Here is a 16,655-nt window from a genome sequence, read left to right as displayed (position 1 = left end):
GAATACCTCTGACTACCTTGAGAGTAGGTTTCGCTGAGTCTTCCAAGGAGGTCACAGATAGACTAGTTAAAAGAATGTTTAATAATGCAGATTAGATTGGTCCAGTGTGATAACAGTAGAGATGGCGAGAAGGAGATGGATTCTGTATATACATTTTGAAGATAGAGCCAATGATACTGTGGAAAATTCCTAAAATTCATACAATGACACTATTCAGCAGTTAAAAAGAATGTGGCAGACTGATAATCTAAAGATTCTAGAAATCTCAAAGTTGAACACCCAAAATAATATATACAATATTACTAATCTGATAGAATCTCTATGAATCAAGAAACCTCTCACAGTACTATATATTCATAGACACATATCTATACAGATGAAAAATGGATTATAAGGATAAACCATAAATTCGTCGAGTGGTCTTACCTATGGGAAGAATAGAAAGGGGGAAGAAATTAGACAGGAGGAAAGGAAAAAAGAATGATTTCAATTATACGTATTGTTTTATATCTTGAAAAAGATTAAAAAATTGTTAATAAATATTACATGGGCAGCTGTGTAGTATGTACACAAGTAGTTTGCTACATTTCTAAATTTAAGAAAATTTAAAGACTATAGAGATCAATAAGGCTAAATCTTTATAAACTCTTAAGGATAATACAAGGCAATTCATCTGAAGAGAGATCTGGAAATTATTTCTAAATGCTATGAGGGTTGAAGATGTGACCTGATCAAATGTAATCTAGAGGGGCAAGGACAGATGGTTTCAGGTGATTAATAAATACTTGGTAGTATTTCAAAAGGTAAAAATGCAAAAGAGCCATTCTGTCAAACAAAAATAAGAGGAAAGACAGGAAATCACAGGCCAACTTTTGGAAAGAGCCTTGACTTTCAGTTTATAGCATCTAGACTCAACTGATGCAGACTCTATACCCACATCCTCTAAAAGGAGAGAACTGACTTCCATCACTGCCACTAAGAGATAATATTGTACAATAATTTTTTTTAATGCATCCATTGGAGTATTTTTATTAGAGGAATTTATTATGGCTGTAGATACCCAGATATACTATAAAATAAGGCATCAAAAGTGGCCCACCTTCTAGAATAATGAAAATAAAAGAAAACACAAAAACAAATAAATGGAACCTAAACTTTAAAGTTTTTGCACAGCAAAGAAAAATATAAACAAGAAGAAAATACAACCCTCAGAATGGGAGAAAATATTTGCAAATGAAGCAGCTGACAAAGGATTAACCTCCAAAATATATATGCAGCTCATGCAGCTCAATAACAAAAAAATAACTCAATCAAAAAATGGGCAGAAGACCTAAACAGACATTTCTCCAAAGAAGACATATAGATGGCCAACAAACACATGAAAAGATGCTCAACATTGCTCACTGTTAGAGATAAATGCAAATCAAAAATACCTTGAGGTATCACCTCACACTGGTCAGATGACCATTATCAAAAAATCTACAAACAATAAATGCTGGAGAGAGTGTGGAGAAGAAGGAACACTCTTGTATTGTTGGTAGGAATGTAAATTGATACAGCCACTATGGAGAACAGTATGGAGGTTCCTTAAAAAACTAAAAATAGAAGTACCATATGACTCAGCAATCCCACTACTAGGTATCTACCCTGAAAAAATCATAATTCAAAAAGACACATGTACCTCAGTGTTCACTGCAGCACTATTTACAATAGCCGGGACATGGAAGCAACCTAAATGTCCATTAGGTTGCTTCCATGTCCAGGCTATTTGTATAAAACTAGATAGAGAGAGAGAGAGAGAGAGAGAGAGAGAGGGAGAGAATGGTGAAAGTTACTCAGTCGTGTCTGAGTCTTTGCAACCCCATGGATTATACAGTCCATGGAATTCTCCAGGCCACAATACTGGAATGGGTAGCCTTTCCCTTCTCCAGGGGATCTTCCCAACCCAGGGATCAAATCCAGGTCTCCTGCATTGCAGGCGGATTCTTAACCAGCTGAGCCACCACAGAATCCCATGGAATATTACTCAGCCATAAAAAGGAACAAAGTAAGGTCATTTGCAGTGGATGTTAGGTCATTTGATGTGGATGGACCTAGAGTCTGTCATACAGAGTGGGTTCCATACAGAATGAAGTCAAACAGAAAAACAAATAATCATATATTAACATATATATATATATATGGAATCTAGAAAAAAATGGTACAGATGAACCCATTAGCAGGGCAGGAATAGACACACAGACATAGAATAGACATGTGGACACTTGAGGGGAAAGGGAAGATCAGACAAATTGGGAGAGTACTATTGACACATATACTCTACCATGTGTAAAACAGATAGCTAGTAGGAAGCTATAGCACAGGGGCTCAGCTCCGTGCTCTGTGATAACCTAGAGAGGTGGATGGTGGGAACGGGAGAGAGATTCAAGAGGAGGGGGTCTATGTGTATATACAGCTGATTCACTTTATTGTACTGCAGAAACTAACACTGTAAAGCAAATCTACTCCAATAAAAAAAAGCAAAAATAAAAAAATAAAATAAATAGCACTAACTTTTTTCATTAACCAAGGAGTAAAATATATGAAAGTCTGAAATCTTAAGAAAATTTTCAAAAAACAGCTGAAAGAGCTCAATCTGAGTTTCTACTAGGTTTAAGGTAAAATAATTATGTGGTAATTTGGCAATCATCTTTAGGAATTTACTATTACTAGCAAGTGTAACCCAGGCAGCAATTCAAGATCAAGTTTAAAGCATGTTGAATACTTGGAGCAAATGTCTGAACAAGCTAGTTAAACCAGGCTATTGATACCAGTGTTTTCCTGTTCAAACAACAAATATCATCACCACTCCATCGCTACCACCACAAACTCCCATCTCTCAGTGATGGGAGTGAAAACCAATTGCTCAGCCTTGGGTGCTATTGGCAAGTTCAGCCATCAAACTGAATTCTGGGACTGTGAGGTATTATAATTTAGAAGTCTGGTTTACAGAAATAAATGGACAGTGCGCAACTCACTTCTCTCTCTCACCAGGACCCCAACCAGAGGAGTCGTGATGTGCTTTCAAGGGCATGAAAACTGATCGTGCCACTGTAGCTTTGTCTCAGTTTCTGAATCTTTGTGTCCATGTGGCATTAATTTATCACTTCCTTTTATGTGTGGTTAATATTCTGACAAGTTGCTTGATAAACCTGAATGCTAACAACCAGCAATAAGGCAGAATGAGGTACCAATTCTGTGCAATGATGTGGTGCTTGTAACATCAGACTTGAGTTTTTATTTCTTTTCCTCCTTCAGCAGATTCTTTGTACAAAAGGATCTAATACAAATATTTTATTTCCATCAAGTATCCTTATACTTACTATATGATTACTTAAACCTTGTTGATAATTAATGGAGAGGGGAGCTAGAAAGCAGGAATTTTTTAATTATTCTTTTTAGTAATTATCCCTGTATTTCTGTCACATTTGTCACAGGTGGACTTCATCTATAAATAGCTCTGTGAAATGATGGACAGTTTTTAAGGCTCGTTGGCATGGAATCAATACGTGGCAAAAGGGACCATATGAATCAATTACATTGTCCCTGGCAGTGTTACCATGGAAGCTCTAGCTTTCCAGTCTATCTTACTTCTTCTGTCTGGGTAGTATTCTGCATATCTTTAATTAGAATGGATGCAATTTATTTAGTAATGGAAAGCTTACTTGAGGGAGTTCTGTGAAGGTGTCAGACAGAATTCAACCAGCCATGCATATTCAGAGAAGACTAATGTGCAAATGCAAATGCTTCCTCTAATTTAATTCCTTTCTTTAAAAAATAGAGGCTCTCCTATCTTGGAAGGTAGCTTCTTTTGATGGTAAAGAAATTACGTTTGCTATTCCATCTTAGACGCAAAACAAGCAGTGGTTCTTAAAATAACCTCTTCTGCTGTGGATATAGTAATCTGCTGTATGCGTTTATTCAGTTACTCCGGCATTTCTCAGTGTTAATGTTGCCTACAACAGCTTTGCTTGGATGTAAACCACAGGGCCAAACAGGAATAATTACTGAGTCTCACTGTGCTCCTGGCCCTGTGAGGAGATAAAGACACACACCTGTTCTTTAGGCATGAATGAACACACTGAGGGGAGGGAGGCAAAGAGGCAAATCTAACACAGAAATAAGCTGCATGGTGCAGGTCTGCAGGGAAGGCTTAGGGAAAGAGAGGAAGAGCCAGAAGTCCAGCAAGACGAGGCAGGTGGGGACACTTAGAACACAGTTTACTGAGGAAGTGATTTTGAAGGACAGGCCGTAACTGGTGAGCCAGGTGAGGTGGTGGAAGGACAAATGGCCAGAAGAAAAACTGTTTGAAAAGACAGGGATTCCTGAAAGACCAGGCTGTGTTTGAGAAACTACAGATAGATAGGTGGAAAGGACTGGAGAAATGCTTTGTATGATCTAGCATCCAAGCTGGACATGAATCTGAAAAAACTTGCATAATCCTGTCCTCAGATCCTCAGTTTCATTTTGAAGGTAGGGAAACATTTCTACCTTAGGGAAAAGTAACATGTTGCTGTGTGGGAAGAAGTAATCTAGTTTTAGCAAAATTGTGCAAGTGGCGATTTTTTTGGCAATGTCATTATCTCAAACTCCTGGAATGGGTTGCCATTCCCATCTCCAGGGGATCTTCCCAACCCAGGGATGGAACCCTGGTCTCCTGCAGATAGTAAAACCCGGGTCTTTACCAGATGGTAAAGAATGTGAACTGCTGGCTCAGATTATTTACCATCTGAACCACTAGGGAAGCCTCCTTTTCATTATCTCAAAGTCCTTTAAAATGAATTTTTACCTATAACAAAAGTTTTGAAAGAAGAAAAAATAAATGATACAATAATTTGGAGAGAAGATATATCTGTACTTTTAGTGAAAAGTACACAAAATTTTTTCCCTGAGGTATTAAGATATTCCTGAACAGAAGCATGAAGAATCAGACTGATTTCCAGATGATTTCCAGCCATGAAAGTAAAAGAGCTTGCTCCTTGAAAGAAAAACTATGACAAACCTAGACAGTGTATTAAAACGCTGACAAAGGTTTGTCTAGTCAAAGCTGTGGGTTTTCCAGTAGTCATGTATGGATGTGAGAGTTGGACCTTAAATAAACCTGAGTGCCGAAGAATTGATGCTTTTCAATTGTGGTGCTGGAGAAGACTCTTTTGGAGTCCCTTGAACTGCAAGGAGATCCAACCAGTCAATCCTAAAGGAAATCGGTCCTGAATAGTCATTGGAAGGACTGATGCTGAAGCTGAAGCTCCAATACTTTGGCCACCTGATGCGAAGAGCTGACTCATTGGAAAAGACCCTGATGTTGGGAAAGATTGAAGGGAGGAGGAGAAGGGGACGACAGAGGATGAGATGGTTGGATGGCATCACAGACTCGATGGACATGAGTTTGAGTAAGCTCCAAGAGTTGGTGATAGACAGGGGAGCCTGGTGTGCTGCAGTCCGTGGGGTCACAAAAAGTCAGACACGACTGAGCAACTGAACAACCAGGAGATGAGACACTGTGGTAAACTTCTTGGTTTTAGAATCCTTTCTCACTCAGGGGGAGATATGACTCAGCGGGTGAAATACCTTTTGAATGCGAGACTTTTTCAACTGCCCCGCACTCTTATTGTGAAGGTCAATACTAATAACTCTTATTTAATTCAGTTAATAAAATTCTCTACACTGGACCAAAGAAGCCCTTTTGCATACATTTCCCATGTTATTTTTACCGCTGTGCTGAGAGCATTGTTAGTCCTTCAGCTTACAGATAAGAAACTCAGGATCAGAAAATAAAAAGTAATGGCCAAAGAGCAATAGGCCACCCTAGTTCAGAAGTGGTGAACTGGTATTTCAGCGCAGGCTATTTTTACTTCGAAGCCCTATTCTTATTCCACTCGGAGGGGCTCAGTTCCCACAGACATTCTTGGAGGCAATCAGGCACCCGTGTACCACCCTGTTAGACTATGAGACTCAGGGTGGGACAGACTGTGAAAGCGAACAATAAACATAAAAAGCTACATTCTGTGGTCTTTATGACTAATGTACCTTCAGAACTGCTGCCTTGAATACATGAACAACCCATTTGCAAGCTGTTGGGACATTTCAATCTGCATGAAGTTTATACACACTCCTTAAATTAACACACTAAGTGCTTCTGGTTCCCCATTACCTCTGAATTCTGTGCCACTTCTTTTGTATGTACGATGTTTAAGGGGAAAAAAATGAATATAAAATAAGCAGTATTTCTTCTGTCATTAGGGTACTGTACAATCCTGAGGTAAACACGTCATGGGCAAGTGGTTCTATCTCACTTACAAAAGGAAAACAGAATTAGCCTTGATGGCATAAATAACTCCACAAAAATATCCATGATCGTGCTCACTAGACCTTCATGGTGAGCAGCCTGGGGCTCTCTGCTCAAGCCCCTCACCAGGCTGCACTCCACTCCAAAGAAGCGAAAGCCAACACAGTACACCTGGGGTGACCGATGTCTCCCAAGTGTCAATCTGATTTGTGGGGAATGACAAATGGGCATGAATGGGATGCCTCATTTTACATAAGATACATTTATTATCCTCATGTCAATAATGAAAAGGCAACTCCCAGATGAAAATAAGCTGTTTACACAACAATCGATTAAGGTATCATGTACATACTGTAAAATGCACTAATTGTTGCTTTTGTATTTTTTTAACCTTGTAATAAGCTTGCCAGTCAAGGTTGGTCACACTGAACTACATTAGCAAGCACCCCCTGGGTATTTTTAATATCTGTGCAGCAATGCTTTTTCATGACTGACTTATGTAATTCTTAACATAATCCTGAAAAGTATTTATATCAGTACTATTAATAGTATTGGTTTCATGCTAAAAATGAGAAACCAGACCCTCATAAAGGTTACATGACTTGCCCAGAGTTACACTGAACCAGAGCCTGGCCATGGATCTCAGTCTTCTGGCCTTGTATCCCTTGATCTTTCTCTTAAGTCACACTGATACCAAGATAACATGAGTGTGCAATGTCATGGGATTGAGGCAGTTCCCCAAAGGATAACCCAGCATCTGTTCTCAAAAGAAAAGAATATATATGCTGAAAAGAACCAAACACTAGATGTTCATCATACAAGCGTCTAGGTTCCCCAGACCATTCTGACTACAAGTTGTATTAAACCAGCTGTTCTATCTCTACTTTCTAAAATTTCACCAAAAATTTCTTATATCACATCTTTGTATTTTAAGGATGTTCTCACAGATGTATTTGCTACCAAGAGAATTGCTCTTCAATATAATCTGTTTAATGAACCATTTTATTCAATACATTAAGACTAATTAATGGAGAAATTATGTTTAAATTACTTGTTATGCCCAATAATCTGGTAGGCTTGCATTCACTTAAACTGAGTCTTCTCAACACAACCATACAAAGTACAATTTTCAGAAGTTAAGTGTCCCTTATACCCAGGAACCTGTCAACTTGAGAATGAAATTTATTTTGCAAACTTGATTAAAGCTGTCATATTTACTCCTTAACATTTTGGGAGAGCTGGTATTTATTTTGAGAACTGAACATAAAAGCTGATCTCTGCCTGATAACTGCCATCTAGTTGTTCCTCTGGTGGCCCCTTAAGATTTGTTTAGTTCAAATTCCTTGTAGTTTTCTTTGTGATCAAAGGGTGACATTTCATGAATTTACTACAATCCAACATCACTTTTGACAAAAATTCTTAATACTGAGAGTTAAATCTGTTATCATAAAACCAAATCAGTTTCTCTTCCCACTTTTAGTGGCAGACAAGTAGCCCTAAACAGAACTTTATGATTACATTTTAAAAGCCTACTTGCTGTGATCTTTAATGCATAACCAGAACTGAGTGATATCTGAGGCAGTTTCTGGGGAAAGCAAGGTATTTATTTCTACTGAGCTGGAAATCTCAAAAAAAAAAAAAAAGAACTCTGTCCAATTTGATTCATTAAGCAGACATTGACTTTAAAGAAACGTAATTTTAAGATAAAATTAAGATACACGTAGGTAGCAATTTATTGTTGTGATAGGTGAGACTAAGATTCTATTTATCATTTGGGTTTCTGGCAAATGTGAAGACCCCTTCCAAGACAGGTGATGGTACAATGCATGTTCTTCTTGCTGAATCCAACACATTGGTGCCTGCTGTCACATTCAAATAACTCTCATTACAGAGAAATGACCATCAATCAGACATTCTTCTGAAGCACTGAAGTTTGTTCCTAGCCTATTTGAATTCATAAAAAAATGAAAATTTGGCAGCAGTATGGAGATAGGCATTGCATTTATTTAAAATGACACTTTTTTTGAGTTACTCATATATCTTTCCATTTCCAAAGCTCAAACTTCCTAATTATTAAATTTTATTAGAGCTATTTTGACCTTTGTAATATCTCAAGGGTTAGTCTACATTAAACTGTTATAAACCTTGGCCTTTTAGATTATGAATTTTCATATTAGAGATGAATATTTAGATTTATGTAATATAATCAGCCTCCTGAAATCACAGTACTTTCAATCATATTTCCTTCCATAACAATCCCTAAACCTGGGGCCAATCTCTGCTATACCCTCCCAGCTCCCAAGATACTGCATATAGTAACAGCTAACCTTTTGTGAAGATTTACTGTGTACCAGGCACAAAAGTCGGAGAAGGCAATGGCACCCCACTCCAGTACTCTTGCCTGGAAAATCCTATGAATGGAGGAGCCTGGAAGGCTGCAGTCCATGGGGTCGCTGAGGGTTGGACACGACTGAGCGGCTTCGCTTTCACTTTTCACTTTCATGTGTTGGAGAAGGAAATGGCAACCCACTCCAGTATTTTTGCCTGGAGAATCCCAGGGACGGGGAAGCCTGGTGGGCTGCCGTCTATGGGGTCACACCAAGTCAGACACGACTGAAGTGACTTAGCAACAGTAGCAGCAGCAGGCACAAAAGTAATATTTCATCTGTATTATTTAGTGTAACTCTTTTTATGAGGGAGGGGCTGTATTATCCCTAACTTTTGTAAGGGGTGACTAGAGGAAGAGAAGTTAGGTATCATGCTCAGTTTCCCAGGAAGCTAACTGCAGAGTCCTCCAGATGTAGTTCCTCTGATCCAGGCTTTCCCCAGAATGGCCTGTTATCTACTGGTTTCTCATACACCAAACTCATTCTCATTCCAGCTCATCTCCAATAAATTCATGAAACCGTGATGTATTGACATTCTTCCTTAGAATATTCTCTCCTTCACCCTCTCATTTCTTCCAACCCTATAAACGCCTCAAATTCAGCCACATTCTCACCATCGTGAAGCTCATTCCAGTCCCTTTTTTTTTTTTTTTTTTAAAGACACCCATTTCAAAAGGACAAAGTCCAAACCTCTGAGCCTGGTGTAGAAGATCCTTCATGATTTGGTTCCTGCAACACTCATATCTCTGCTTCACTAAGCCTTCCCTGTCTCCTGAAAATCAGAAATATTTCCTGCTGTCAGCATACTTGGACCTCTTTCCTGCTTCATTTTTCTCAACAGTAATTAGAACAGAGGTTTTATAGTTTACTGTATTTTTATATTTTACTTTGTAAAGAACTTATCTTATGTGAGTACGTGTTACTTTGGGTATCTTTCTCCAAAGGAATAAAGTCCAAATAGGAATTTCAGCCTGTGTCTCTTAGGCTTCAGATATCCAGCATCTAAAACAGCCCCTGGCACATCACAGACCCTTAATAAGTAGTCCTCAAGTGAACACTGAATTACCCAAAGTTTCTAAATACATCACACAGTTTGATTTCCTTTTGCCATTTTTCTTACTGCTTCCAGTGCCTTGAATATCCTTTGCTACTGGTGTGCTCAAGAATACCTGTGTGCTCAAGAATACCTGGCCATCATTGAAGACTCAGCTTAAAGGCTTCATTTTTCATGTTAGAGATAACTTGGGTTAAGGTCTCCACTCTTTTCTCCTGAGTATATACTCTGGGCAGATAACTTCATTTCTCTAAACTTATTTTCTTCATTTGTAGAACAGAGATAATAGTTCTTATTTCTTAGGGTCATCAAGAGAATTAAAGAAGATGGCAAGTGAACGGCCTATGCACTTATCTCAATGCTTGACACATTATAAAATTTCAAATTATTAATCATTTTTTCCATTCCTAACTCCTCTGTACCTAAACCCTCATAGAATTTACCATTCCACATTTATCACACTTATGTCATGTCCCTATTAAAACACTAGATCTTGTAGAGGGTAAGAAGTGTGTTTTATTCATCTTTATAGGCTCAGAACATATAAAATTCTGAATACTAATATTAATAACCATCATTTATTGAGTTTAATTTTGTACCATATACTGTGCTTAGAGGGCTAAAACATTGTATCATTGATTCTCATAATACCCCATTGAAGAATACTTTAGGAAAGACTCAATCAGATAATCTTGCTTTCTCAAGGTCAAACAATTAGTGAGTGGTAAAAGTGGAACTAGAAGTGAAGTCTAACCAGCTTAAAACTTTGTTCTGCATCATTTTTCTACAACCAGAATGGATGGATTGATGGATGAGTGGGTGGATAGGCAAATGAAGACTGTTCTTAAACATTCCAAGTTTACACTCTTATCTTAATATATAATCTGGAGCACATACAGATTGCTGCTGCTAAGTCACTTCAGTCGTGTCCGACTCTGTGTGACCCCATGGACTGCAGCCTACCAGGCTCCTCCGTCCATGGGATTTTCCAGGCAAGAGTACTGGAGTGGGGTGCCATTGTCTTCTCCCACATACAGATTATCCTACAGCATTTCACCAATTAACCACACAGACACTAGAGTATTTTATCAGTTTTTCGTTTCATCTTAAAACGACAGGATAAGGATCATAATTAAATTGACCCTATATAGTGCTCCTTTCTTCTTTAGAAGAAGTTGTCACCTTATTTAGGAATGGTAAAGGAAGTATAATACCATTAGTAAATGCACAGGCTCTAGTACTAGACTGTTTCAGTCTACTTGACCACAGCATTGACTACCTGTGTAATGTTGATCCAATTATTTAACCTTACTGAGGGTTAGTATCTGCAGCTGCAAAGTGAAGATAATATTTAAATAATAATGGACTTAGTAAAAATGGTTGAATTAACACATGTAAATTATTTAGGCCAGATCCTGGCTTACAGTATGTGTCTTATGAAAATAATAATTAGACTTAATAAAAATGTTTAATACATGTAAATTATTTAGAACAGGTCCTAGCGTACAGTATGTGTCTTATTATATATTTTGCCTAGTCTTCCTTTGGATACATTTCGTTAATGCATGTATATTAGACATGCTTTATTTAATTACAAATAATTTTAGATATCACTAGGAGAAGCAGCTTTAACCACAAATATGAGCTTTATTCTTTTGTATTGTTTAGTCAGACCACTGCTACTGTAATTCACCGTTTTTTCTTTACTGAAAACTTCTAAAATTCTAGTTATTCTAATAATACTCTCTTATATATTGTTTCCATTCATCACCCTAAGCTCAGCAGGTACCGCTACCCCAATCAAAGTGGGCCTTACAGATTCTCATACTGGCAGTAAAGGAGCCTGGATTCAAACTCACATCTTTCTGAATTCAACTCTGGCCTTCTTTACAACACCCAGGCTGACCAGTTTGAAATGGCATTTTATCTCAGCCCCGGAGGAGGTGTTTAGGGTTAAAAATGTTTTGATTTCAGATCTCTGCCAGTTACAAACAATAGCTACAAGCCTGCTTATATATGGAGTCTTTGGGGACTTGCTGGCATTTTTGCTATCTCAGATCAAAGGCAGCAGACATGGAAAGATGTCAGGATTGTGAATGTTCCCAGTAGACTCGGTGTTTACAGGCGGCTAACAGCCTTGACTCTGCATATGTAGACTTAAAATTTTCCTGACAGGTAAAATGTAGCTCTGCGTCTTCTTTTGAAATGAATTCCTACAGAGGTGTGTTTCCAGTACTACAAGCTCTTTCTGGAGCCCAGTATTTTCATGATGTGTCTAGTTTCTCATACAGCTGGCCCTGGTTGGGGGATGTTTTCATGACAACCTTTTAGTAATGGTAAATACTCTCCAAGTTATAAAATGCATCTGAATATAAAATGCCTGACTTTTCTAGAAATGAATATCCTGGCCCAGTGTTGATTTTGAGTACCACCATCTTTCGTCACTACTGTCTTTTGAGCTCTTTTGAAAGGGCAAGAAATATGTCCGATTTTATGAGGTTTCTAGTATACAGAACAATGCTTGGCTAAGACCCTGACAAAAAGAATAAAACAGATATAGACAGATATAGGCAGATAATTAAATGATGTAGTTAAAACAAAACAAGGTAGGATAGAGTGGGTATACAAGGTACCAGGAGGACAAAATTGGTATAAAAAGCCAGGTGATGAATCCCCTTCCCCAGTCCACTTTAGGGTCACTCAGCCAAAGTAAGACTGAATATTTGTATGTGTGTTTTATCTGAGAAATGATTGAGATAGAGTCAACTGTAACCATCTCTCCCCTCTCTCTAATTCTCATCCCCCCCACCCTGAGGTAAATACCGGGGACAGTGGAATTGGGACTGATCTTTTCCCCTCCTCACCTCTAGAGTTAAGGCTTATGTATTGGAGAGCAAAAGTGGGATTTTCCTCAACCTCATGATAAAATCAATCTTTTGTAGTTCAAGGGCTAGCTATGTAACATACCTTACATCACTTTTCTTGAGCTACCCAGCCCACGTACTTATAAACTCTCTCTCATTGTAGTGCCCTGGCCATGACTCTCAGAAGCTTGAGCTCTCAAACCTCAAGGAGTTCCTTGTTTTCCCTCTGGCTTTGCTTTCTCTTCTAAAGACAAGGCTACAAGGGAGATTTCCGTATGAGGTAGACACAATTGCATAAATGGCTGAAATATGGAAGGATTCATGATAATTGCATTGTAATGTAGCATTCCCTGCCAGTTGTGAGCTGGAGTGCTTTAACATGTTGAGAAAGGGGTGACTCTTTGCCAGACCATGTTCCTTCCTTGTCACCTCTGCGTTAGCTGGCTGAGCATAAAGTATTCACCAACACATTTAAACCTTGTACTTTGAAGGTGCATTTAAGCATTGAGAGAGATGGTGACTACATTTCTCTTGCTATGTGTGGAAAACTTAATTCCTAAGCCTCAAATTTATTGCTTATATCAAAGGACTGTCTATTCATGATAGAATGGTCAAGCAACCTTTGAGAACACGAATATAGTTAGGTATTTTACACCAATCACTGAGGCTAGGCTCGGGCAGAATGGTCAACATGAGAAAAATAACAACAGGATAATCTGCATAAAAATTAACATCTGTAATTTCAGATATTTCAGAATGTGGGTCTTCTTGAGTATGATGGATATGAGCTAGTTAAAACTGAGGTATGAATATTTCCTTAATGAACACAAATACATTATCCAGATCTCCAGGCTTCAAATTATTGCTAATCTGAGTAATTTATATTCTGAAGGTGTTTTAGATAAATGTTCACTGCCAAGGTTAATAACACCAACAGAAACAGAATAAATAGCTGTTGGGTGAAAGAACAAAATAGAGTATGAAACAAATTGCAGATCGTTTCAAATCAGTCAAACCTAAATATGATTGAGAAAATACAACTGCTTGAGGAAAGGGTTTAATTTTTCTCAATATAATGTGGAAAATAAAGATAGTATTTATTGGTGTATTTGAACTTTAGAGAGAGTCATGATGGTTCTTGGCCCCAAGCACTTGAACTTTCTCCTGTTACTCACCATCAAGTCCAAACCCTTGGGAGAACAGTCCTTTCTCCTTTGGTACAAACTACCTTCCAGCTCCCTTCATCCTGGCACTTCTGCCAAATTCAGTGTATAATTAATTACCCACCATCTTCCTTTGCTGTGCTATCTTACATCCACTCACAATGTCCTTTCCTGACTTGGTCCTTTGCAAAAGCTTCACACCCTCAAAGTCCAACACATACATTTTTCCCACCTCCCAAGATAAATGCCCCTGACCAATAGCACTCTTCATACTATAAAATCATCCACCTTTCATTTATATGATTCTCATTGTCTAATGTTATTTAATTCAACTAAAACTTTTAAAAATTTATTTGTATCGAATTACTTTACAGTATCATATTGGTTTTTGCCATATATCAAATTATGGCAGAAAGTGAAGAGGAACTAAAAAGGCTCTTGATGAAAGTAAGAGAGGAGAGTGAAAAAGTTGGCTTAAAGCTCAACATTCAGAAAATGAAGATCATGGCATCCAGTCCCATCACTTCACGGGAAATAGATGATGAAACAGTGGAAACAGTGTCAAACTTTTTGGGGGGGCTCCAAAATCACTGCAGATGGTGACTGCAGCCATGAAATTAAGACACTTACTCCTTGGAAGGAAAGTTATGACCAACCTAGATAGCATATTCAAAAGCAGAGACATTACTTTACCAAGAAAGGTCTGTCTAGTCAAGGCTATGGTTTTTCCAGTGGTCATGTATGGATGTGAGAGTTGGACTGTGAAGAGAGCTGAGTGGCAAAGAATTGATGCTTTTGAACTGTGGTGTTGGAGAAGACTCTTGAGAGTCCCTTGGACTGCAAGGAGATCCAACCAGTCCATTCTGAAGGAGATCAGTCCTGGGTGTTCTTTGGAAGGAATGATGCTAAAGCTGAAACTCCAGTACTTTGGCCACCTCATGCAAAGAGTTGACTCATTGGAAAAGACCCTGATGCTGGGAGGGATTGGGGGCAGGAGGAGAAGGGGACGACAGAGGATGAGATGGCTGGATGGCATCACCGACTCGATGGACATGAGTTTGAGTGAACTCCGGGAGTTGGTGAGGGACAGGGAGGCCTGGCGTGCTGTGATTCATGGGGTGGCAAAGAGTCGGACACGACTGAGTGACTGAACTGATACACATGTCCCCTCCTTCTCGTTATTTTTTATTGCAGTTAATTTGGTTAGTGTCCCTTCACACTTCACAATCTACTTGCTTATACAATTATTGAGATTCTCTTTAGTTTTCTCTGATATCTTCCTTTCCCATAACATGGATGCATTTGCTTGTTATTCATGTATTCATCCATTCCTATCATATAAAATACATGTTATATTGTGAAAATTAAGTTTATAATAGACACTATCTTAAAATCCTTCCATCTACAACCTGTGGATTATATGTTGTTGAAGCCAACACATGTTATTGATGGTTCTTATACATGAGTGAAAGTGCTTCCCTGGTGGGTCAGACAGTAAAGAACCTGCTTGTAGTGCAGGAGACCCAGGTTCGATCCCTGGGTCAGGAAGATCCCCTGGAGAAGGGAATGGCTACCCGCTTCAGTATTCTTACCTAGAGAATTCCATGGACAGGGAAGCCTGGAAAGCTACAGACCATGGCGTCACAGAGAGTTGAACACGACTGAGTGACTAACACACACACACAAGTACTCTGTCCAAATGGTTTTTTTCAGAACAATTTCTACCCATCACTGTTATAACTCTCATCACATTATATAATAGTATTCTGCCTTTCATGAATTAGTAATATATATCTTTTGACAGAAACCATGCCATGAGGCTTTAATCTCCCAGCACCTAGCACTTAACAGGCTCTAGATAAATGTCTGTTTAATAACATAAGGTTGAATGCATTGATAGGTAGAAAAATGAATACATAAAAAAAAATTTCATGTATAAGTAACTATGGATGTAACGTGTTTGGAGGCAAAAGTCCAATTAAGGGTATAATACTTATAATGTTATTTAAATTAATGTTAACAATGAGAATTGCAAAAGCATCATCATCAAGACATAGAGGTCTAACGGGGGTCACATTTTTTTGGTCTAAAGATGAGTAACTCCTGCCATGCAAACCTAGCCCCACCTCATCCTCCCAGCCACCACAACCAAAACCACTCACATCTCATCAGATATCTAGTCTCTGGTCTCAAAATGGTGGCCAACAGGACAGTACTTTGAGCCATGAGTACTTTCTGATTTGGGAAACCAGTGTAACAGCATTTAGGGTCTCTGTCACTATATCCTCACAGGTTCCTAAATAATATGGAGACAGAATGGAGACAATTCCTAATTATGCACTTCTGCTCCCAAAGAAAACATTTTACCTCAGCCCTCAGGTGAGAGACAGGGCTACCTCAAACTTTGGTCCCTCTGTGCGCCTGCTGTTCACATGGAGAGTGATGACAGTCAAAACCATCACCTTTGAATTGCAAAGACCAGAAAGTACCTATCAAAAAATCAGTAATGATGTTTTACAGCACAGCTTGCAACCAAGAATTTGAAAAGTTCAATTTTCTCATTTCCAGAAGAGCTATATAACTTGTAAGCATAATGTGGATTTTTATTTTACAGAAGAAAAATGTAGGCACCTGGTGAATTTCCTAATGCTAGTGCTGTTGGTGATAAAATCAGGGTGACAAACACTCCTGGTTCACTGTAGATACATTTATCCTGAAAAGTCAGGCCCCACATGGCTAGGGCAAGGCTTGAGAAGCACTGTTTTTATTCACAGTGGTGGGGACTTTGGACCAGAAAGCAAGCCTGACATAATGCTCAGGAGAGGGCTCAGAGCTACAACTTGAGTGTATCCAACTGGG

At 38.6% G+C, this 16,655-nt stretch overlaps 1 protein-coding gene across 2 annotated transcripts in view; it reads left to right on the top strand.

Annotated features, from left to right (window-relative positions):
• KCNIP4 (potassium voltage-gated channel interacting protein 4) overlaps window positions 1-16,655 on the top strand; it is a 1,318,263-nt gene that overhangs the window by 645,124 nt on the left and 656,484 nt on the right. The window lies entirely within an intron of this gene.

This window comes from Bos indicus, chromosome 6 (assembly GCF_029378745.1).
Source record: "Bos indicus isolate NIAB-ARS_2022 breed Sahiwal x Tharparkar chromosome 6, NIAB-ARS_B.indTharparkar_mat_pri_1.0, whole genome shotgun sequence".
Classification (NCBI taxonomy): Eukaryota; Metazoa; Chordata; class Mammalia; order Artiodactyla; family Bovidae; genus Bos; species Bos indicus.
Note: the sequence above shows the minus strand (reverse complement) of the source record. Positions and strands in the feature narration are given on the sequence as shown.